The 26,190-nt window shown below is 40.5% G+C and overlaps 1 protein-coding gene and 1 non-coding gene across 2 annotated transcripts in view; both read left to right on the top strand.

Annotated features, from left to right (window-relative positions):
* Nucleotides 1–26,190, top strand: part of PCSK2 (proprotein convertase subtilisin/kexin type 2) — a 264,456-nt gene that overhangs the window by 161,093 nt on the left and 77,173 nt on the right. The window lies entirely within an intron of this gene.
* Nucleotides 1,217–1,408, top strand: LOC139014806 (U2 spliceosomal RNA). The gene has a single exon (XR_011472350.1). It is a non-coding gene; the product is annotated as a U2 spliceosomal RNA (small nuclear RNA).

The raw sequence follows: 26,190 nt of genomic DNA, 5'->3' as shown, positions 1-26,190 counted from the left end.
TGCAACCTATCTCCTGCTCATTCTCTGTATGCCAGACCTTAGCTCCAGGACTGTTTCTAATTCAAGGCTTAGAAGGCTTAGACACTGGCTCTCCCCACAGGTGAACCATCTCAATTTAAGTATCACTCCCTGTTGGGTCCCTTCCTCATTCTCAAAATAGTCTGTAATTATATTTTTGGTTCTTGTTTTTTATGCCTCCCCCATTGGAATGTCAGCTGCAGGCACATAGGGATCTTAACTGTCTTGCCACCCTCTTCATCCTCAGGACAGGACAGTGGGTGGAACAGCATAAATGACCGAGTTAGTGTCGGATGCCTGACGGGCTGATGAAGGGATTAACATTGCATGTGACCAATGAAGTAGGTACTTTCTTATCCACCTCTCCTAGGTAGGAAACCGAAACGTTCACCCCTATTTTCTTCTAGCCCTGCTTTCTCCTCAAAAAAACCCTCTCTCTGGCTTAGCTATACTCCTCCTTCTGTTCTCATGGTAGAAATTATTTATTCATACCTCAGTAAACACAGCATCTCACTATGATCGAAACGTGTCTGCTTAATGCCATTGGGGAAGATAGTCTACATAGGAAATGAAAACTTCTCAGTACTTTCCAGCTTCTGGGGAGAACTGGTATATTGTTCCACAGCCATAAACCAAGGCACAGAAGACCTGTCCATCCAGGTTGACGGGTACCCCACACGGGAGCAGCAGGAACTAGAGAAAGAATTAGAATGGTTGTCTTGATGCTTTCAGCTCATTCATTTGTAATACATGCAATCAGCAATAGCCTTTTGATTTTTCAAAACATGCATTCTCAAGCCAAACAATTAACCTAGGTTTTCCATACTCTTTTAAGTATCTAAAATATTTTGAATTTTTTAAAAAGATATTCATGGACATGTTCTTAGCTAATATGTTTTGCTTCTCCACTATTCCACTAGGAGAATGGAATCCCCAAAATGTGGAACTCTAGTCATAGGACTCTCTCTAGAAACATGTGGTATTATCAGGTATTAATATTAAACTCACTGCACCATATTTACAAATCCTTCCAAAGAAAAACAAACCTGCCCTGGAAACAATGCTTCTAATTAAAAGCATGCATGCTATTTGTTCTTCACAGGGAATGCTTAAAACATCAATTTAAATGCAAATAAATCTTACTGTTCTAAATTAGACTCATTCCACTGTGTTGAAATTAATATAAAAAATAATATCGATCGCTTCTCAGCCTCTTGGCTAAGATCAAGTGTAGTATCTGTTCTTATCAGTTTAATATCTGATTCGCCCTCTACCTGAAGACAATATATTAAATGGATTTTTTGGAGCAGGGAGATGGAATAGGAGCTTGCTCCACCCACTCCTCACATCGACCCGGTATTGCAGTACCTCCGGGAACGGTGCAAAAAATATTGAACACTAAATTCTGAGAATTAATATTGACACAATGAAAAAATAGTCTCGTTTCAATTTTTTGGAAGGAGAAGTCTTTTCTGTGCGTGTGCTGTTTGTACTATAACTAGTGACTAAAACACGGTATCCCCCGAGCCTGGCAGGGCTAATGTGTAGGCTTAACAAGACAGAAATATGGGGGGGGGGGGGGGGGGGGGTAGAAAACAAATAGTTATTTAAGTTACTATATATTATTTTAAAACAAATTATAAACACTAAAGAGCTATAAGGAGAGCCTGATTATTTCTCCTAAACATAAAGACAAAGAGGACCTTTGTCTCCTCTATAATCTCATCTAGGGGGTTGGAAAACTATGATCCACAAATAGGCCACTTGTTTTTGTAAATAAACTTTTAACAGAACCCAGCCAAGCGCATTTGTTGACTTAGTGTCCAAGGTTGCTTTCACAGTACAATAGCCAAGTGGAGTTTTTATGTCAGAGATCTTCAGACCCCAAAATACTAAAATTTTTACATTTTGACCCTTTAAGAAAAGTCAGCTGATATCCCCTGATCTAACCAGCTGCGTATCAAGACATAGGAAAATGGTTTTGTTGGAAACATGAGTCCAGAGAGTTGCAATGCCGGTCCAGATACGGCTGTTATCACTTTCTAGCTAAGTGACTTCTGGCAGGCTGCTAAAGGTCTCTGGGGGCATAGCATCCTCATTTGTAAGCTGAGAAAATTGGACTCGTCTGTCGTAACTCTAAAATCTTACAAAACTCTCCTCCCTTCCAATAAAAGCACTGATTAAGAAACAAAAGCCGAATTGGTTTTATAAGGAAATGAAATTGTCAAGTAGTTTGAAGCTACTTAACTTGCTTTTGAGAATAACAGACATAAAGTCAAAGTTATGTTCCTTTTCCATGCATGACGCTCTCTACATTAATCACTGTGGCAGAGTGAGCTCAAAGAGTTTTGCATTCATTTACTGTCTTTGGATTTCCCCAAACCTGACCCTGAGGCATGGAATCACAGACCAGTAGCTCATTTAGAATACGGTCCCAGGAGCAAAGGTAGGGGAGGGACTCAAGTCAGGTGTGTGAAGAGAGTTACCACTGTGGGCAACTGGAGCTCAGTTCTTATGGGCAACCCCAAGACACAGGTTAGAACCCCTGAGAGGAAAGAGTTGGAGTATTAACACTCCAGCTTCCATCAGTCATTGATGGAGGGCTGATACCAGGATGAAGGGCAAGCAATTTCCTATACTTCTGGGCTGCCAAGATCATGAGCAAATTGGGCTCCAAAGATAAAGAGATGGAAATCTTGCCAAAGAGAGTTGAGTCAATATGCATTGAAATGCTAAAAGCAAAAGGTTATAAATGGGGCATCCAATAGTATCTCCTACACTTATAAAATCAAAGGTCTCCAAACTTTTTTTTTGTATATACATTTTCAATTTTTTATTGAAATTTATTGAGGTAACATTGGTTCACAAAATCATACAGGTCTCAAGCATACAACTCAACAAAGCATCAGCTGCACACTGCATTGTGCACACATCGCCCCAAGCAAAGTCTCTTTCCATCCCCATTTTCCCCACTTTTGCCCACCTCCACCTAGCCCCCAATTCCCTTTCCTTCTGGCCATTACCACACTATTGTCTATGTGTGATATATATATATATATATATATATATATATTTATTTATTTATTTATTTATTTTAGAGGCCCGGTGCACAAATTCGTGCACTGGTGGGGGGGGGGGTGTCCCTCAGCCCTGCCTGTGCCCTTTCGCAGTCCCAGACCCCTCAGGGGATGTCTGCCTGCTGGCTTAGGCCCACTCCCCGGCAGTTGGACATCCCCCGAGGGGTTCTTAGTGCTGCCGCAGAAGGCGGGAGAAGCTCCTGCCACCACCGCTGCACTCACCAGCGGTGAGCCCAGCTTCTGGCTGGCTTCTGGCTGAGCGGCACTCCCCCTTTGGGAGCACATTGACCACTAGGGGGCAGCTCCTGTATTGATGGTCAGTGCGAGTCATAGCACCCAGTTGTTCCACCGTTTGGTCAATTTGCATATTAGGGTTTTATTATATAGGATATAAATATATATATATACTAGAGGCCCAATGCACGAAATTCATGCAAGGGGCTTGGCCCAAGGCAAGCCATGACGGGCTGCCTCATCCTCACAGCTCTGGGTTGTCCAGAAGGACGTCCAGAAGGACATCTGGTCTAATTAGCATATTATGTTATATATATATATATATATATATATATATATATATATATATATGGGTTTTGGCTAATCCCTTCACCTTCTTTCATCCAGTTTCCTAACCCCCTCTGACAGCTGTCAATCTGTTATTCATGCCTCTGTTTCTATTTCATTCATCAGTTTACTTTGTTCATTCGATTTCACATATAAGTGATATAATATGGTATTTGTTTTTCTCTGACTGCCTTATTTCACTTAGCATAATAATCTCCAGGTACATTCATGCTGCCAAAAAAGGTAAGATATCCCTTTTTTATGGCCAAGTAGTATTCCATTGTGTAAATGTACCACAGCTTTTTTATCCACTCATCTACTGATGGGCACTTGGGCTGTTTCCAGATCTTGACTGTTATAATAACACTGCAATGAACATAGGGGTTCATATATTCTTTCAAATTAGTATTTCGGGTTCTTTGGATATATTCTCAGAAGTGAGATCATGTGTCAAAAGGCAGTTCCATTTTTAATTTTTTGAGGAAACTCCATACTGTTTTCCACAGTGGCTGCACTAGTTTGCATTCCCACCAACAGTGCACGAGGGTTCCCTTTTCTCCACAACCCCACCAGCACTTATTGTTTGTTGATTTATTGATGATAGCTATTTTGGAAGGCATGAGATAATATCTCAATGTAGTTTTAATTTGCATTTCTCTAATGATTACTGAAGTTGAGCATCTATTGGCTATCTTTATGTCCTCTTTGGAAAAGTGTCTATTCAGGTTGCCCATTTTTTAATTGGGTTGTTTGTCTTCTTGCTGTTGAATAGTATAATCTTTCTATATTTTGGAAATGAATCCCTTATCAGATGAATCATTGGCAAATATGTTCTCCCATGCAGTGGGCTTTCTTGTTGTTTTGTTGATGGTTTCTTTTGCTGTATAAAAGCTTTTTAGTTTGATATCGTTCCATTTATTTTTTCTTTTGTTTTACTTGCCTAAGGGAAATAGATCTGTAAAAATACTGCTATGAGAAATGTCTAAAATTTTACTGCCTATGTTTCTTCTAGGATTTTTATGGTCTAGTGATTTATATTTAACTCTTTAATCCATGTTGAGTGTATTCTGTGTATGTTTGTAAGGTGATGGTCTAATTTCATTTTTTTACATCTATCTGTCCAACATTTTCAACCCCATTTATTGAAGAGACTGACTTCACCCTATTGTATTCTCTTGCCTCTTTTGTCAAATATTAATTGACCAAAAAGGTGTGAGTTGATTTCTGGGCTTTCTATTCTGTTCCATTGATCTATATGTCTGTTTTCATGCCAGTACCATGCTGTTTTGATTACTGTGACCTTTTAGCATAGTTTGATATCAAGCAGTGTAATACCTCCAACTTTAGTTTCCTGTCTCAAAATTGCTGAGACTATTCTGAGTATTTTGTGGTTCCATATAAATGTTTGTTTTACTTGTTCTAGATCTGTGAGATATACCATTGGTATTTTAATAGGAATTCATTTGAATCTGTAGATTGTTTTGGATAGTATGGACATTTTAATGATGTTCATTTTTTTCTATCCATGAACACCGTATATGCTTACACTTATTTGTATCTTCCTCAATTTCTTTCTTCAGTTATCTTATAATCTTACAAGTATAAGTCTTTTACCTCTTTGGTTAAATTTATTTTTAGGTAAATTAATTTTTTGTTGCAATGGTAAGTGGGATTGTTTTCTTAATTTCTCTTTTTAAAAATTCATTATTGGTGTACAAAAATACCACCAATTTCTGAATAGTAATTTTGCATCCTCCTACTTTGCCAAATTCATTTATTAAATTTAGCAGTTATGAGTTTCTTTTTTATAGAGTCTTTTTTATGCAGTCTCTAAGGTTTTCTATATACATTATCATCTCATCTCCGAATAAGAACAGCTTTACTTCCTCCTTCCTAATTTGGATGCCTTATATTTCTTCTTTGTACTTGATTGCAGTACTATGTTGAATAAGAATGGTGAAAGCATACATCCCTGTCTTGTTCCTGATCTCAAGGGAAACACTTTTAGCTTTTGCCCATTGAGTATGACGTTGGCTGTGGGTTTACCATATATGGCCTTTATTATGTTGAGGTATAATCCCTCTATTCCCACTTTGCTGAGACTTTGTATCATAAATGGGTGCTGAATGTTATCAAATGCTTTTTCTGCATCTATTGATTATGATCATGTAATTTTTATCCTTTATTTTGTTTATGTGGTGTATCATGTTCATTGATTTGCAAATATTGTAACAACCTTGGTCTCCAAACTTTTTAATCACAGATCACTATATAAAATTTTTGAGCAGGCTCTTCAAATATAGTTACAGTTATTTATTCATACAAGGTATGTGTGTACTACTGTAATAATGGACTATGGTTAAGCCCTACCCATGTGGCTTAGTGGTTGAGCTTCAACCCATGCACCAGAAGGTCACCGGTTCAGTTTAAAGTCAGGGCACATGCTTAGGTTTTGGGCTCAATCCCCAAGAGGGTAAGTGCAGGAGGCAGCCAATTAATGTTGGTGTTTCTCTCTCATTGATGTTTCTATCTCTATCTCCCTCCCTTCTCCCTAAAAAGATCAATAAAAACATATTTTAAAAAAATAAATAAGCCTGGCCGCGGTGGCTCAGTGGTTGAGGGTTGATCTATGAACTAGGAGGTCAGGGTTCATTTTTTAATCTCCCACAATATCTATGGGTCAGGAATTCAGGAACAGCTTGGCTGGATAGTTCTGGTTCAGGGTGTCTCATGAGATTGCAGTCAAAAACTTGGTCAGGGCAGTGGTTATCAGAAGGCTCTGCTGGGGCTACAGGATCCAATTCCAAGGTGGTTCCCATGGGGGTGGCTCCTGGCAGAAGGCTCAGTTCCTCTCCTTGGGTGGGTTTCTGTGAACTATTTGAGTATCCCCATGGCATCACAGCTAGCTTCCCTCAGAGCAAGTAGTCCTAGAGAGGGAGCAAGGTGGAAGCTGCAATGTCTCTCATGATCTAGCCCCAGAAATCACCCACTGCCATTTTGCAGTAACTTGCTGGTTATAAGGGTCAGCGTGTTATTGTGGGAGACTCTAATGCAAGGTCATGAATACCAGGAAGCAAGAATCACTGGGGGCCAGCTTGGAGGCAGAGATATGTTGATGAATAAAGCAGACATAGTCCCTACCCAGAGACTTCGTTGTCTAGAAGGGAAAATAGACTCCAAACCAATAATTTCAGAAATAATTGTTTACTTACAACTGTGGGGCTTTGCCGTGATGAAAGAGTACTAGGTCCTATAAATGTGTTTAGCCAGGGGAATTTGATCTGGTCTGCTGGTTGAGGGAAGGTCTCTCTGCAGAAGAGACACTTACTCTGATGCCTTGAGGATGAGGGGGAGTTATCCTGAATTTAGCAGACACTCACAAAATATTAATTGCTTCCCTCTTCCTCTTCCTCTTAAAAGTAAACAAATAACTCAGGAACATTTAAAATTAGGTGCTATCTGCAAAACAAATGTCTTTAAAAAGAGCAGACAAAAACATTGTCAAATACTGCAGGCCTCATTAGGCACCTTGTAAGCTAAGCCACCAGGGTCTAGGAGCCCTGTCTGTGGAGAACACAGAAGAGGATTCAGCAACAATTCTAAGGCCTCGCTCCACATCAGCAGGAACCCGGACCAGCCCACAGAGAGCTCTGAATAGTACTTACGATGCTTAATCAGAAAGCATGCAGCGTTGATCTGGAAATTAATTGGATGCTCAGGTTTTTTTTGCACCTCATGGAGAGTTAGATATTACAAAGATTTTGACAGGAATATATTTAGTAAGAGTATCACTGATGTGCAGTCCCAAGCAGGGACCCATATCGACTTTGGGGCTCATTATTTCCTGAGAAACAATGGACGCTTGCTTAGTAAAGCTCTTCTGATTATGATGATGAAACACGTTGCTCAGAGTGTCTTTAATGCTAGAGAGGAATTGGACCAGACCTGCGGTTTTCTAAATATGACCCACTGTGCTATGATTTATTTAATCATTTTTAAGCGACCCACTATTTTAACTTAAGTTAAAATAAGTTAACTTGGATTGTATGTAAAGGTGACTATGAATATCTACTGCATGAACCTAAGGAAACAAGGGTTCTTTGGTACGTCAAAAAGATGTGAAAATATGCTCGGGTCTGGGCCCACCTGCCAAAAGACAGAGAGACCAACCAGTCTTCTGGACTGACCTCCCCTGGCAGGGACCAGCGCTCATTCATTTATTACCTGGGGAGGGGCAGGAGCTGAAATGAATAAGGGCCCAGTACCGTGTTTACTACTGTGCTATGATTTATTTGATCATTTCTTAAGCAACCCACTATTTTAACTTAAGTTAAAATAAGTGAACTTAGATTGTATTTAAAAGTGACTGTAGCCCAAGCTGGTTTGGCTCAGTGGATAGAGCGTCCGCCTGCATACTGAAGAGCCCCGAGGTTCAATTCTGGTCAAGGGCACATGCCCGGGTTGTGGGCTCAATCCTCCGTAGGGGGCATGCAGGAGGCAGCCGATCAATGATTCTCTCTCATCATAGATGTTTCTGTCTCTCTCTCCCTCTCCCTTCCGCTCTGAAATCAATAAAAATATATTTAAATATATATAGTAGAAGCCCGGTGCACGAATTTGTGCACCAGTGGGGTCCCTCAGCCTGGCCTGTGGGATTGGGCTGAAACTGGCTTTCCGACATCCCCCAAGGGATCCTGGATTGCGAGAGGGCACAGGCCAGGCTGAGGGACCCCCACCGAGGGACCCCCACTGGTGCATGATCAGGGACAGGGAGGGACATGGGAGGGCTCCAGAATGTGTCTGGCCCATCTCACTCAGTCCTGATCAGGTGGACCCCAGCAGCAAGCTAACCTGACCCTGGTGGTCAGTGCACGTCATAGCCAGCGGTTGAATGGCCTTAGCATATCATTAGCATATTGCACTTTGATTGGCTGAACAGTTGACCAGTCACTGGACAACCAGACACTTAGCATACTAGGCTTTTATTATATAGGATATAAAGGAGACTGTACATTACCACCCTAAATAATGTACAGTCAGAAGAGATACATCAGCCCTAAAATTCCTAAGGAAACAAAGGCCCTTTGGTATGTAGGAAACCTTGAGCCTTTGCTCTATACTATAGAGTCTATAGGAAAATACCTACAGATGTACCTAAGATTAGCATTTGCAGGTGGCAATACCTACCAGCAACCTCGTACATTGCTAATGGGTACAATCCCTTTGGAAGAAGGTTTGGCAGTCTCTTACAAAGTTAAATACACACTTGCCATTCAAACAGCAATCCTACTTCTAAGTATTTACCTAAGAGAAATGAAAACATATGTTCATAAAAAGACATAAACAAGAATGTTCATAGAAGTTTTGTTCATATTAGCAAAACTGAAACTAATACAAATGCCCATCAATATGTGAATGGATAAATAAAACTGTAATGTGTTTATACAATAGAATACTATTCCCAACTAAAGAAACAAACTAGTGATGCATATACAGTAAAACCTCGATATAACAGGCTAATTTGGGTGAGGAGGTGTCCATTAAAGCCGAAGATCCATTATATAATAAAGTAGGTTTTCCGAATGTATTAAAAATGTGATAAATTAGTTAATTTACCTATTTTTACTTATGTAGACATGTGTGTGTAATTAAAATGAAGTATGTATGAAAAGTTTAATTTCACAGAAAAGTTTTCTACATGTATTACAGTAATTTTAAACTTATACTGAATAAGTCTAATAAATGAGTGTATTCCCCAGTCACCACAAGTAAATAAATGTACATGGCTAGAGCATAGATTAGTGCACCTGGGTACATCAGCTGACACATGTTAAAACTGCTGCAGAGCCCTGGCCAGTGTTGCTCAGAAGTTAGAGTGTCGGCCCGAGCACCAAAGAATCGTGGGTTCGATTCCCTGTCAAGGGCATGTACCTGGGTTGCTGGTTCGATCCCCTACTGCCAGCTGGGGCCTGTGCAGGAGGCAGCCAATCCATGTGTCTCCCTCACACAGATGTTTTTCTCTCTCTCTCTCTCTCTCTCTCTCTCTCCTTCTTTCTTTCTCTCCTTCTTTCTCTCTCCCCTTCCCTACATCCCTTCCATTCTCTCTAAAAAAATCAATTGAAAAAAATACCCTCAGATGAGGACTAACAATAAAAACTGCTGCAGAAAGTCACATCATGAGACCATAGAGCCAATTAACACTCATGATGGGGTGTGATCACATGCTAATCATTCAACAAACATTGGGTGACTGTTGGATTTAAATATGTAGACCATAGTTATAGATAAGCAATGTTTATTCATGTCAGTGAAATTACTACAGTTTCTTTTTCCAACATAATAGCCTGTTCGCTAAAATTTGTTTAAAATAACAGTGAATTAATAACAAAAAAAATAACCTCCTGATTTAACTATAAGCAAGCCTTGGTTAAAAGAATTTTAAAACTAACAGGGTGTTAATTTTCACATATGACATATGGACTGAAATTTTTGCCTGCTAAATCCTAAGTCCGTTAAATCAAGGTCCATAATATTGACGGTTTACTGTAATAAAAGAGATGAATCTCAAAAGCATGATAGCTAAAGAAGGCAAACACAAAAGAACACATACCCTTTGTTTCCATTTACATGAAATTCTTTAAAAAAAAAAAAAAGGCAGAGTTAAGTTACAGTAAATGAAATCAGAAGAGGGGTTGACCCAGGGGAGTGGAGATTAACTGAGAAGGACCTGAGAGAACTTTCTGAGGAAATGGGAAGGGACTACATGATTACCCTGATGGTCACGTAGGTGTAGACACTGCCAAGCTCGTCAGGCTACACACTTAACATCACACATTTTACTACAGATAAATTATATCTCAATAAAAATGCTATTTTAAAAATAATCTATTGGCAAAAGAGCCAATTTAGAAGTCAATTGCTACTGAGAATGCCCTGTGAATGTGGGAAGAATGAGAGTGGGAACCTGCCCCTGTCCTGAAAGGTCAGCTTTTTCACCACCCACCTGGGAGAGGATGTGTTCCCACCCACCTCCCTAGGTAGGCTCTAGCAGAAGAGAAGGAAATAATGTTGGCTGAGTGGCTCAGTTGGTTGGATTATCCTCCTGTTCACCAATAGGTAGCAGGTTCAATTCCTGGTCAGGGCACATACCCGGGTTTGCCAGTTCAATCAGTGGCTGTATCACCAAAGGTATATTTTTTGTTAAATGGAGTTAAACTCTTTCTGAACTGGAGGCACTCGATTGATGCTGCTCTGTCTCCCCTTTCCTCTCTCTAAAAATCAATTAAAAATTTTTTAAAAAGAAAAGAAGATAAGAGATGACAAGACACTTGGGAACTCCCAAACACTGTCACCATACAGGCTAAATGGGGAATTCCTTAATCATGATTACCAAGTTCTTAGAACTTCATCACTGTGCTTTTTCTATATTTGCATTTTTAATATGGAAGTGAGCCTTGCTCATCATAAAACAGATTCTAGACATTTCAAAAGTGTAGGTAGGTAAAATAAAAACTGCAATTTCCCTTCTCTCCGCTCTCCCACCTCTCCTCTGAATCCTACTCACTTCCTGATTTGGGTGATGTGGCATTTTTATGTGTATCCTTCAAGATTTTTTTCCCCAAAACTGGAATCATACGGTAGATCATGTCATGCAATCTGCTCTTTTATTTAACAGACTCTCTCTCATAGTGTGGATACACCATAACTGATTTACCCAAGCCCCTAAAGATTGACATTTTTATTTTCCCCCAATGTTTTGCTATTATAAACATAGATCTTTAAATTCTTGAGTGAAAGTCTCTTTAGAATAAATTCCTAGAAGTGAAATTTCTTGTGTCAGGGAGTACAGATGACTTTAATTTTTATAAACATTTTCAATTTAGTTTCTGAAAACATTGAACCAATTTACAGTCCTCCCAAGGGCCTCACTTCTCATTTTGATCTCAGAGGGAAAAGGAGGTGGAGAGAATGTTGTAATGATCAAACACTTTCCACTACCCTTGAAAAGCGAAGGTGATGCTGATGCCCACACATCCCTGTCTTCACTGCTGACTTTAAATTTCCATAATGAGGAAATAAAACACATGATTTTTTAAAAAATCTAATGCAATGAGATTAATGAGAGTTGAGAGCCTATGACTGGAACATTTGCTGGTTAATAAATTTAGGGACGGAAACAGTGTTGTGTCAATTATAGTAATTAACCAGAGATGAAGAAGAATTGAAGGGAGCCTCCCTTGCCAGCCAAATATCAACCTAAATGCTGAGTAATGAGCTACTGTTGAGGATAGGAAAACCAGAACTCCAGGACTGGGCTAGGACTGGGAAAAGGATGCAGCTCTCATTCTCCAAAATATGTGTTAGGCTCTCAGAAGCAGGGTTCCATGCTGCCTTGGCCTCCCAAAGGACCCCAGTCTCCTACAACTTGCCCTTCAGGAAATAGGACAGCTTCCAACAAACACATTTGGCTGTATCCCCAAAGGTATATTTTTTGTTAAAGGGAGTTAAACTCTTTCTGAACCTGAAATAATATGACCCTGAAGGAAACTTACTTTGTCTCTGTGATGAAATGCACAAACAGGGAAAACACCAAAGGCAACAATTTAGCATCTTGCTGACCAAATTGGAGAGAATTCATGACCTCGCAGTAGTCAGTTTCGCTGAAAATAGTTCTTCAGTATAGGAAAAAAAAGAAAAAAGAAAAAGGTTTGAGGGAAAAGGCTGCACATTCCAAAGCTATGACTAGAAATCCTTTCTAATGCTCCACCAGGATAAGAACATTTGACTTATTACCACATAAAATCACTCTAGTTGGGTAGCCAATTGCTATTTTTAATTCACTTTTTATTTACAGAAAGTAAAATTTACTCTTTTTTTTTTTTTTTTTGTGCACTGTTCTGAGTTTGGCAAACACATAGAATCATATAATTACCACTACAATCAAGAGAAAGGACATCCCCATCACTCCCAAAATTCCCTCATGCTGCCCCTATGAGGTCAACACCTCCCCAGCCCCCACCCTTCGCTCCTGGCAACAATGGATCTGTTTTCTGTCACTATAGTTTTGCCTTCTCTAGAGAATGTCACCATATACACAGAATCCTACAGTCTATAGCCTTTTGAACCTGGCTTGTTCCATGCATTTGTGATTCATGTATGTAGTTGGGTGTTTCAAAACTCCTTTCTTTTTATTGCTGTGTGGTATTCCACTGTGTGGATGTGCCACAGTTTGTTTATTCATTCTCCAGTTGTGGGACATTGGATGACTTATAAAGTCAGCATTTATATTTGCACACAGGTTTTAGTATAAAATGAAGATTTCCTTTACCTTGGGATTGCTGGGTCATTTGGTAACACAACTGCTATTTAATCTCTAGACAATAATAACCGTCCTCAGAGTGCAAGGAGACTAGAAACAGTTCAGTTGCACCGAGGGTAGGGAATGCTGTTCCCCATGAACACTGTTCTCACTCACGTAGCATGGGTCTGGGAGTGAATGGGCTGTGATCTGGGCTTGTCTGGACAGCCATTCTAGCTTCATCTCCAGCATGGCATAAGGAACTCAAAATGTGGACTCTGAGGTTTCCATCTAATTAGTCCAGAAAGTCACTTGCCCATTTTTATTTTATCCCCTAAGTTAACTAAATCAAAATATTTCATTTCCTTTCCTTTTCCCATCAATTTTTGTATCTTAAAAGTTTTATAAAGATTTATAGACAGATACTGGCATTTTTAACTGAATGAAATAAATTTAAATGGAATTCTGATTATTTTCCATTTGAATTTTTAAAAATTATATGCAATTTCCAAACTTAAACATTAAATGTGAAATTATGTGATTATATTTTCAGAAAGCTAAAAGCATATAAATATTATCATGATTTATAATCCCTACTAATCTCAACTTTTCAACAATTTTTTAATGTTTTTTTCTTCAAAAAGATAAATATTTTTAACTGTTCCTTTTCTATAACAATTGAGCACAGCTGAGTTAAATCCAATGAGTATTGGATGGAGGCTAAAGGTTTACTATTGCAGCACAATTAACGATTCTTTCTTGTTTCAATTGAATTAAGTTTATGAGACCTCTATTTTTCCCTATTGTCAGCTTATTTCATTTTTCCATTTTCAACTTGTTTTTCTAAAATAATAAGGGAAAATGCCATTAAAATATGCAAATTATGCTACTTATAACACCACCATAGCTAAATGTGGTATAAATAAAGTGTGATGACACTAGCACATTTTTAAAAAGAGGTTTTGGGATATTAACATTTAAGGTACAAATATATAAGTAATGAAAAGGTGAATGTTTAAGGTTTGAAAACCCTTGGAAGCATACTTACGTTGTTCTGCCCATTTAAAAAAAAAATCTTATTTTAGTAATTCTGTTAATGTACAGAAACAAGCAAGTTCCACCTCATAACTCCCATCACCATCATGTCAAATGATATTGGAGTCTACAAAGTGATTTAGACAACCATTTGTCTTGTAATTAGTTTATTCATTCAGTATGCATTGAAAGTCTGCTACGTGCATAGCGGCATCAAGTAAAAGGCACAGTCTACATCCTTGAACCACTTTCAGTGAACCGGAGGGGATGGAGAAGTAAGGCAAGTCTGATGGGAGGGTATCTGTCCATAGCACAGTGTCATGTGGGGAGGGCTCTTCCTGAATGAGATGATATTTGAGCTGACTGAAGTCAGCCAGATTTAAGGAGGAGAGAATTCCAGACAGATGCAATATTGGAGGATGGGCATGGATGGAGCTACATGCAGGAGAGTGGAAAAAGATAACACGAGAGCTGTGGATTTGCTTCCTGGGACTGCTATAACAAAGTCCCACAAACTAGGTGGCTTGAAACAACAGAAATGTATTCTCTCACAGTTCTGGAGGCTAAAAGTCCAAAATCAAAATATCAGCAGAGCTGGAGTCTCTGAGGGGGATTCTTTCTGTTCCATGCCCACTTGTTGGTGGTTGTGGGAAACCCTTGGCTTTCATTGGCTTGTAGACCCATCACTCCAATTTCTGTCTCCATCTTCCCCTGGTGTTGTCCTCTTTGTGTATCTTTTTGTCTATCCCTTCACATGGCCTTCCTCTAAGGACACCAGTCACTGGATTTAGGGTCCTCCCTGGTCTAATATGACTTCATTTAACCTGCAAAGACACTATATCCAAGGAAGGTCACATTCCCTGGGGCTATGTACCCCATACCAGAGTTATGACTTCAACGTATCTTATGGGGAGATGCACTTCAACAAGCAGGATTTTACAAACTACAGCCCACCCACTGCTTTTTTGTTGTTGCTGCTTGTGAATAAAGTTTTATGGGAACACAGCCACACCCATTTGTTTACATTTAATTTGTTTACAATGTTGGCTATTTTCCAACTACAAAGACTGAAATGAGTCATTGTCACAGAAACCATAGGGTTCCTAAGGCCTAAAACATTACCCTCTGGCCCTTTCCCGAAAAGGTTTGGTGACTCCTGAGCTAGAGAGAAACTGGTAGTAGGCCAATCATAAATGGCCTTTGAGGTGAAGCTGAAGAGTAAGAACTTGACCCTGAAAACTCCAGGACATGTAATTCGGTGTTGATAAGAAGCATACAAATGCAAAATGAGATGGAGACATCACAAAAGAAAGTGGAGTGAATGAGGGATTTTCAGGCCCCAAGGAGACAAATTGGTGATTAGAGAAGGAGAGAAGTGGGAGAACGTTCAGTGGAGGGTGGAGAATGAAATGTTCACTTTTGTGATTTCAACCGTTTCCATGCTGGGTTATCAGAAAATCAAGGAACATGCTGAGATGTAATTGAAGGGGAATTGTTGGAGTTGGAGGTGAAGGCCGTGAAATGGGAAGGCAGGGGGATCATATGAACATTTTTCATGGTCCTTAGAAATGCCGAGAGCAGTGTTGGCAACATAGGTGGCAAGGAACCCCATGAATCCAGGACATGCCATTAGCAAAATGTCTAGGGCAGGGGTGGGCAAACTTTTTGACTCGAGGGCCACAATGGGTTCTTAAACTGGACCAGAGGGCCGGAACAAAAGCATGGATGGAGTGTTTGTGTGAACTAATATAAATTCAAAGTAAACAGCATTACATAAAAGGGTGCGGTCTTTTTTTTTTTTTTTTTTTTTAGTTTTATTCATTTCAAACGAGCCGGATCCAGCCCGCGGGCCGTAGTTTGCCCATGGCTGGTCTAGGGCATAGTATTTCCTTCCCAAGAGATCAGTGTCTGTAACTCAATAGGTACAACCCCTTGTGCAAAGTGATTCTGTGATTAATGTGGATTCTGGTGTTCCATCCTTGTAGCAACTTAATAAGATATGTGCACAGCCTCCAAATGAAAGCCGTAATCACTTTTCCATGGTTTATGCATTATGAAGTCGGATTCCCATCACAAATGCCGACAAAGTTTTTTGGCTTCAAAGCCAATTAAAATGATGAATAGCTGTGAAAGGAACCAGGAGTGCATTTAATCTTTCTCCAGAACAGTTGGAGATCAGTACTTTTTTGTGTGACATTTCGCATTAGCTGGGAACAAAAATTGGTCTCGTTTAAAGGTAAAACTCAAACAACTTCTTCATGAAAGAGAACTGATCCACTTGGCTTTTTTCTAGCTCTACGTAAACACTAAGATATTTACAATGTGCCTTGTGCTTCCTTTTCACTTGTCTCTCAAGGTGATAACACTCTATTTCCATCATCTCCTCTTAGCAAGGTTATCCTAAAAAAATCGCTCAAGTCGAGATTAACGGTTTGAAGCAAAAAGTGACAAGCGAGAAGATGGATGACAAGTTTTGAGTTTAATTTACTATGGATACAAAAATGAGTGGCAGCCCAAAGGCCTGAATTTCCCCCATCTTGCTGCCATTTAATATATCTTGGGCATTTATGCTCCTACTCAGTGCTAAGAGTACTAGAATAAGCAAGATGCTCAGTCTCCTAATTTTTTTCTTTGCTTTTTATTATAAGAAAGAACTATAGATGCCATGCATTACAAAGAGAATGAGTCTGAGTCAGAAGATCTAATTTTTAGCACTAACTCAGCCACTTTCAGCTGAAAACCTTGAGCAAATTCATAACCTCATTGAGCCTCAGTCTTCTTATCTATAAAGTTGGTATTACAATATTCAATTCATAAAACTGCTGTGAGGCTCAAATGAAATCAATTTGTGCTGAATGATACACATATATAAAACATACATGTGTATGTATAATAAAAATAGTAATAGAACTCTGTGCAGTGTATTTATTATTCACATTGCTCTGCTTTTGATAGGAGGAAAATACATATTTAAGACAAAGTCCCCAAGTTGGACAGAACATCGCCTTCGACAAGGTGACTCAGCTCTCTGTGAACTCGTCTTCACTATTTTTAGGGCTGGAAAAGGAGAGGCAGGTGATACTAAAGTTGTGCAATCAGTCGCACAAGGAGGGCTGTAAACTCGCCTCTCCCTCTCTCGGAGGACATCTGGACTCAGCGGCAGTGGCCTTGACCTCAGCAGCCATCCAAAGGCGAGCAGAACACTCAACAGAGAAAGCAAAGGTGGAGAAACCTTGAACGTCTCTCTCTACAATGTTGTAGAACACCCAGTCAAAAGAGAGGGAAACACAAATTGACTTGTACCTCGTCACCTTGACAACACAAATTTAGACCCTGGCTGGTACATTATCTTCTGATTCTCTTTTCAGAGCGGTGTCTGGCTCACGTCGTGCTGATTTACACAGTCCCACTGCAGGGCCTTGACAGCACACTCAGTCTTTGTGGAGCTGCGAGAATCAGCCTTGAATTGCCTTTTGAGTCGGCTACTCCGGGCCCTTTCAATCAGCCACCCGGCAGTTTCCTAACAGCAGCTATTGTAAGCCCATCTGTTGGCTGCCTCCCTTCTGTCCTGGGTCCCGAGTGTATCCCTGTGGTCACTCTGTGTGATCGCTCTCCTTACCCTCTTATTAAGGTATCAAGACTAAATTCAACTGCTTTTCTTAAACCCATATGTTTAGAGCAATGAAGTGATCAGGTCTTAGCACAGCCGCAAGCTGCTTTTTCACAACTCACTCAAGGTCAACTTTTGTCATCCTGGGGATGGGGGGCAGGGAGGCACCCAGCGGTGAAGGCCACTGGGAAAGAGAGGAGAAACCAAGCAGGGCTAGGAGAAATCCAGGGCAGTGCTGGGGAGTTGACCAGTTAGTAGAATGGGTCATGAGGGTGAATTGGCTTTGAGCAGCATCTATGGCCAAAGAGGTTCGATTTGAGCTATGAGGCCAAGCATTGGCGAGCACAGAATTACAGCACACATGTGGTTACCTATGTGCACCCTTATTTTTACCAAATTATACCATACTATACTGTTAACTTTCATTTATCTATATCATTTATTAGATAGGAAAGAGTAGGGGTATAACAATAAGCATGCACTGAAAAATAAACATATTTTAAAAGATGTTTTAACTCCTATTACTGTTAAAGCAGCTTAACATTTAGTTTGTCGATAATTGGGTGTCTTTTTAAGGTTTTGACGAAACTTTATGTTAAGCAGCAGGAGGCAAAAATAATTCATACCTTAATATTTATCAAGATTTATTTCACAGCAGGAGAGCTTTCACTCTGAACTTTTACTCCCCTGTCTTAAAGAATTGATCTCCCGACAGCCCCTGCTTTCCAGAAGTACAGAGAATCCAGTAATATTGTGCATAAGAATCACACACTTTATCTTGCTTTTTTTGTTTTCTTTGGTTCATCAGGCCTCTCCTTCAGATCCAAAGGAATCTGTTGTGACAATTTGATTCTCAGGACTGACCTTCTCCATAGAAAGGAGTCTGAGAGATCCTCTGAAGTTCCTGTCACTCCCAAAATACCACCCTTCAATCTCTACTCTTAGAGATGGAGTTCTTCAGCTTTTTCCAATGTCCATTCTCTCCCGTTAAAGTAAATAATATTGGGAAGAACAACGGGCTGAACTTATTCATGCTAAGATATGAATGACAAATCAAATTAGATTTCTTCCTGTCAAGGTGGAAGGAGGAGGAGGGAATGTGTGGGGAGGATATATCAGAGAGAGTATGGATATGCAGAATAAAAGTGAAGAGCCAGTGGGGAAACCTGACCCCAGGCACTCGCTTTACAAATGAAAGAATCAGCGTGCACACACAAATCCCCTGGACACCCTGTTAACATACAGATTCAGGCTCAGCCAGTCTGGGTGGGGCCAGAGATTCTGCATTTCTAACAAGTTCTCGGTGATGTCAGTGCCACTGGCCCACGAGCCACTTTAAGCAGCAAGGGGGACAGAATATGAGTGATTAAAACAGTGGTTCTCAACCTTGGCTGCACATTAGAATCACCTAGGAATCTTTTTAAAATCCTGATTTCTGGGCCTCATCCTCTGGAAATTCTGTTTCTTTGTTACTAATGTTGTAGCCCCACCCCATAACAAAGAAACAGAATTTCCGAAGGATAAGGCCCAGAAATCAAGATTTTAAAAAGATTCCCAGGTGATTCTAATGTGCAGCCAAGGTTGAGAACCACTGGATTAAAAGGACATTAACTTAGTGGTTCTTGACCTTGGTATACATCAGAATCAACTGAAGAGTATACAGTGGGGCCTTGACTTATGAGTGTCCCGACGAATGAGTTTTTTGAGATACCAGCTGTCTCTCGCAGATTTTTTGCATTGAGTTGATAGAGTAATTTGAGTTAACGAGCTCCTTAACGAGCTGCTTAACGAGCTCGGTCTCCGAACGAATTAAACTCGTAAGTCAAGACCCCACTGTATTTGTTAAATACTGATGCCTAGATCCCAACAACAACCAATTAAATCTTGGGGTCCCTTAAGTATTTATATTTCTAAAAGCTCCCCAGGCAACTCTATTGAGAAGCCTGAGTTGGAAACCACTGTTAGCTGATAACTGCATTGAAAACTCAAGTGTCAGTTCATAACTGAGGGCTAAGGGCAAGATACCCCAGCTAAGGGCATCTTCCTCTCCAATACTGACTTGTTATTGCACAATACCCGACAAATAGTTGGTACTCAACATTGAAAAAAATTAAAAAATGATTGGCTGAATGCATGAATAAATGGAGGTGTTTGAAGGCCAACAGTAATGTAAAGGATTGTAGGCATAATGTTGAAATGACAAGTAACAGGATTAAAATTTGAGGACAAAAAGTCTTTTCCATTATTCCCTCAGATCCCCTGTGTAGATACTCAGTTCACCTTAAGGCTGACTCTGCTGATAACTGGAGATGTCAAAGCCATAAATATTACCATTACTTTACTCAAGTGGTCCCCAAACATCCGCCAATCACAGCACACCTTTGCCATTTTTTATATTGATGCTATTATTTACCTAGTATGTTTCCCTAAATTGACTCACTTTTTTAACATAAATGAATGTGTTTGAAAGTGAAACTATAAATCACTGTTTTAAATAGAAAAACAACCAATATCCCTTGACATAAATAGAAGTAACTGTCAACATAAAAATAATGAAAGCAACTCAAGCTGGATGTTGCTGCCTGCCAGTGCTTGCCTCTGTCAGTTAAGAAGATGGATTAGGAGGGAACAGGGAGGAATTAAAGGCTTGTCATTGGCATAGTAAAAAGGATTGGAGGAGTGTTTTGAAAAAAGTCACAGTCTGGTCACAATACCATGTTGCTGAAGGCGCCATGTGCAAGCATCCAGCAGGGGTGGGGAACATCCGGCTTCGGGCCATATAAGGCCCTCGAAATCATTTTGTCTGGCCCTGCCAAGGTATTAGGGGTGAGTTAATTAAATGTTTGACCAAATACAGTAGGCTAATTTTTAAGTTGATAATTTTGTATGGCCTACAAATGATGTTATAAATATCCAAATGGCCCTTGGCAGAAAAAAGGTTCCCCACCCCTGAAAGGATCACAACTCTCAGCCAGTGGTTTTCCTAACTGGACTCAGAAACCCCACGGCCACCAAGTTCTGCTGAAGAGGCTGGGGGGAGGTGGGGGGGCGGGCTGGGGGGTTGTGGAGGAACTCTTTCTAAGATTTCCGTTTCTGAGGAAGCCAGTCATCAATATTATTTGTCTCATATACAGTGTGATGTTGGCTTGTTTGTTTTTGTTTTTTCTAAAACAGTCCTGTATCTAAGAGAAACAATATAATCAACAGAGAAAAAAGGAACAGGCTGTGCCTTGCTGTTGAAAACAGGAATTTGCTTTCTCGTTGGAGGCATACTTCCTGGTTTAGGCCTCAAAAGCATTATATCTACCTCAGAGGAGAGAACTCACTAGATAAAAACCATGCTGTTAACAAAGGGATGGATCATGCAAAGCAAGAGATGTGCTTCCTGGCTCTTCAGTGAGGGGTGTCCCAGTGTGGGGGCTAAAGCATGAGCTCAATTTATGTACCTGGATTTGAATAGAATAAACCATTGACATTTTAAAGAGTAAATCCACTAAGTTACTATTTTTTATTTGTATTTGTAGTTGTTTTTCTCTTTTATACAACACAAGCAATAGAGTGGAACGTTATGATCCTAATGCGGAGAGGCAGCATTGCAGGCAGAGTTGGGGGACAGGCCTCTGGAGCCAAACTGCCTGGTCCAAATCCCTGCTCTGTCTCTTCTCATCTGAGTGACCTTGAGCAAAATATTCAACCTCTCTGTACCTCAGTCTCCCTGTTCATAAAATAAGAGTGGTAAAAAGAGTCCTACTACATAAGTACAACATAAGGAGGAGCTAAGGCATACAAAACATCTAAGAGAGTCTCTTGGGCAAAATAAACACTTTATATATGTTACCTCTTATTATTATGGCAAAAACATTACACAAAGCAAAAGGTATACAATGAAAACTGTATTTCCCTTCTACCCCAAACACCACCTCCCTCACTAAAGGCAAAGCACTATGAAAAGGCTCTTGAGCATCTTTCCAAATATACTCTATGCGTTTACCATTCCTCTCTTCTATGCAAATGAGAGCTCACTATGAACTTTATTCTACACTTTGCTTTTTTTACCTGGCAGTATTTCTTGGGAAGAAGTTCATTGCAAACCTCATACCTCATCCATTGCCAGGACTGCAGTTTTGCATCCTATGAGTGCACCATTATTTATTTAAGTTTTTCCCCAAGTTGGACACTTAAGCTATTTCGAGTCTTTCACTTTTGTAATCATGCTGCCATGAATACATTTAAAAATAAATCTTTCATATATTGGCAGATATGTATCTTTAAGATAGGTTCTTAGAGGCGGGGTCCCTGGGTTAAAGAGCCTATGTACTTTTTATTTTGATAGATATTGCCAAATTTCTCTTCCAAGTGATCACACCAATTTGCACACTATGTATCCTCAAATACAAATGTCTTTCTCCTCATTCTCAGAATAATGTTTTAATAGACATGATAACTGAGGAAAGCAGTTACATGGAAGCAAGGTTATCAAACAAAAATAAACATTTGTGAGATGGCAATATCTATCCTTCTTTAATAATCTGTAATAATAAAAGGGTAATATGCTAATTAGACCGGACGTCTTTCAGGCATCATTCCGGACGTCCTTCCTGACAAAGCCAGGGCAGGAGGGAAGCCGGTGCTGGCAGTCAGGGGGAAGGAAAGCCTATTCTTGCACAAATTTTCATGCATCGGGCCTCTAATACATTAAATAACAAAATCAAGGGCAGGTAAGAGTGAGAATAAAAGATATTTCAGCATATCTGCAACAACTATAATGTGATATGAAAGTTCATATTGGTGACAAGCTCACAGCTACTGCTAATAATATCATGTCTTGTAGTCTACATCCATAATTGAAAGAAATGCTAAATTTGAGTTGGCAGCTCATGAAAATAAAGATGTAAATTTTTTCTGAACAAATGTTGGACTCTGTCTTAGAGCCAGCTCTTTGAGATTAATTACAGTGAGTAGCAGTTCTCCTCAATGCATCTGGTCAGCCACAGGAATTGACGCTTTTAGGGCAGCTATTAAAATTTATGCGTAGGAATTTGCCTCAACCTAGTCTAATACAGGTTCCATTGTCCTTGTAAAACAGCAGGATGAGCCAGGAAGCCATGGGCAGGCAGGGGTAATTCTAAAGAGGCCATCCAGGTGCTGCCTTGACTGTGTCAGAGGTAGTAATAGCCCTGTTTCTTCCTCCAATACATCTGCTTTCCTACCCTACAGGGTTTTAGAGAATATTAAATAAAATAAGAGAATTTAAACTCCTTTGAAAACAATTTAAAGACACTTCATTAATTTAGGGTGCTGTGTTAACCATCATCATCATCATCATCATCCTCATCATCTCCTCTTATGTTTAGTGCTTAGAACCTCTCTCAAATATGCTGGTAAAGGTATTATGGAGAGCCAGAGGACAGAGCTGCTCCTCTTTAGGAAATACATGAAACCTAGTAGTCCAGGATAGGCTTGGGGCATGGTGATACTTACCTAGAGGGTACGCCAGTGACTAGAGAAGTTGCTGGAATTTCAAGAGTAGGAGGAAGTGATGGTGAGAGGGGTCAAATCCACAATCAGAGAACACTCTGTCACTGGAAAAATCTGTAAGTCTTAGAAGTATAGAAGAAATATTGCAAACAATTTTCTGACTATGCATCTTTGTTTAAAATTTTTTGAGAGCTGGAGAAATGTGAAATTTCATTAAGTTTTACAGCCAGACTTAATATAGACATAAATCCCTTTAATGTCCGTTTCAGTCCAAAGTAAGCTGAACATTATCGTTAAACCAGTGCATGTGGGAGAATTATTTGAGCAAAATCAAAATAGGCACAGTTGGGAACATTCAGCCATGACCATATTAGATGCAAGCAGGTGCAATAGCAAAATTCTTTTTTTTTTTTTTTTTTTTTTTTTTTTTTTTTTTAAATATATTTTATTGATTTTTTACAGAGAGGAAGGGAGAGAGACAGAGAGTTAGAAACATCGATGAGAGAGAAACATCGATCAGCTGCCTCCTGCACATCTCCTACCGGGGATGTGCCCGCAACCCAGGTACATGCCCTTGACCGGAATCGAACCTGGGACCCTTCAGTCCGCAGGCCGACGCTCTATCCACTGAGCCAAACCGGTTTCGGCAAAATTCTTTAGGCTCTAATGGACTGGGCTCTTTTGCTCTCACTTTCCATACAGGTGAGCTTTGTTCTGGGCAATATGGTTGCAGTTTGTGAGTCTATCTAGGGAAGCTCATTTCTCTTTCATTAGTCCATGAGCACAGTGCAATTTAAACTAATATTGTTACACAGATCCTAGCTGAGTTATTTGGTTATATGCCTTCAGGGAAAGTAGCAAGCCAGAATAAAGGGACAAATGCAATGTACTTTCTTGTTCTGAGTTCCTATAGTGGTGAAATTACATTGTCAACTAAGCATATGCAATGCTGTACCATGATCACAAACTCCTATTGTTGGAGATAGTATTTAAGTGTGGTATTACTTGACATTTCCCGGGGTCATCTTGTCTCCCTGGTACAATTTCTCTGAGGTCTGAGCTTATATATGACAACTAGGGGCCCAATGCACAAATTCGTGCACCTTGAAAGGAACTGTGGGCCACAAGGATGTGGTGGGCACAGGGGCGAGTCTCGGTCCATCCACCGTGCCCCCACCCAGCCCCTCCCAGCCCCTCCCACCACAGCCCCCAGTCCCCTGTCTGCCTGCAGACCCGCTCTTGCTGCCGCCACTCCTACCCACTGATGGTACCAGCCCCAGTCGCTCTGCACTGTCAGCGGGTGCAAGCAGCAGCTGCTGCCCCAATCGCCCCTCAGGAGCAAGGAGAGGTGGAAAAGCCCTCAGGAGCAATAGGGGCTGGCAGCTGGTGCCAGCGGGGCTGGTTCCTGCAGCATGTGTGAGCACCGGGTGGGACCGTGGTGCATGGGAGCAAAGAATTTTCAGTAACCACCAGAGGCTAGCCCTGATGACAGTGACCAGTGCCCCACCTTGGTCTGGAGCCCCCACTCACCTGCTCCACCATCCCACTGCAGCCGACGCCCGCCATGTTCCATGCACACTTCCTGGTGGTCAGCACACGTCGTAGCAACCATTTGTTCGGTTGTTCCACCATTTGTTCTATTTGCATATTAGGGATATATATATATATATATATATATATATATATATATATATATATAACTAGAAAGACCTATTTCTTGCCATGGCTCACAGGCATGCTAGTACTTCCATAGTGCATTTGTGTAAAATTTTTAAAAAGTGTCGTCTCTGGGCTGACCAGTTATTATTTAAAGCACCACTCCAGGTACACCTAAAACTAATATAATATTGTATGTCAACTATAATTGAAAAATAATTTTTAAATTAAAAATAGCCGAAACCAGTTTGGCTCAGTGGATAGAGCGTCAGCCTGCGGACTGAAAGGTCCCGGGTTTGATTCCGGTCAAGGGCATGTACCTGGGTTGCAGGCACATCCCCAATAGGAGATGTGCAGGAAGCAGCTGATCGATGTTTCTCTCTCATCGATGTTTCTAACTCTCTATCCCTTTCCCTTCCCCTCTGTAAAAAATCAATAAAATATATTTGTAAAAATAAATCAATAAATAAATAAAAATAAAGACCCTCTCAGGGCACATAGCTTGGCAAATCCACTCAGCCCCAGTGGCTCCCCTTGGGCATGCCCCCTTATGCAAAACACAACCTACATGACTGCATGTGGCATCCCTGCTTGCAGATACCACTTTCCTAATTTTGTAGTTAGACTATAGGGTTTGATCTTTGGGGTTCTAAATATATATCTTCGGTCAAAGCAGTGCACCCCCACTTTAAATATAGTGACCTATTACAAGAGCCTAGTGTTGACAAAATGCCGATGCAGCACCACATTTAAAAATGAAAGTTGGTGAGAAATTGTGTAGCAGACACCACGTGAACCCATATCACCTGGATGATTACCTCTGAATGCCCAGGGCTGTTCACTGCAAACACCTGCCTCTTTCTGCCAAGGGTAATACTCTGAACTTGGGAACAGATAGGACATGGTAGATGGAAAGACAGAGAGTTAGAAGGTTGGTGCCCTTAGAAACAGTCTTCAACCAGTGCTGCTGAGCAGTGTTTGGGGAAACAATGGTGGGACTCTCTACTGCCTCTGTGAGCCTCCAGTGGGCTGAGCCCAGTTTCTGACCACAGGAATGCCTGATAACCCACCTGTGATTGGTGTGAACCGTGACAGGTAAACTTCAAACTCCTAGCAATGTAGGGACAGTTTATATCAGATTCCTTTTCAGCAGCTAGAGCCACCTAGAGAAGGGGGGATGAGGAACAAGCATGTTTCAGAGGAAAGGGAGCTCTTCAGGAAGACAAGGACTTGCTGAGATGCTATAGTGGAGGCTCCAGGCTGTCAGAGGCAGCCTGAGAGCCCATGAGGCCTAGGATGTCATTCAGGGGTTTGCAAACTCTTTATATAAAAGATAGTAAACAGCCCTAACCGGTTTGGCTCAGTGGATAGAGAGTCGGCCTGCGGACTGAAGGGTCCCAGGTTCGATTCCGGGCAAGGGCATGTACCTTGATTGCGGGCTCATACCTAGTAGGGGG

This window comes from Myotis yumanensis, unplaced genomic scaffold (assembly GCF_028538775.1).
Source record: "Myotis yumanensis isolate MYYU_CA2020_CCGP unplaced genomic scaffold, mMyoYum1.0.hap1 SCAF_7, whole genome shotgun sequence".
Taxonomy (NCBI): domain Eukaryota; kingdom Metazoa; phylum Chordata; class Mammalia; order Chiroptera; family Vespertilionidae; genus Myotis; species Myotis yumanensis.
Note: the sequence above shows the minus strand (reverse complement) of the source record. Positions and strands in the feature narration are given on the sequence as shown.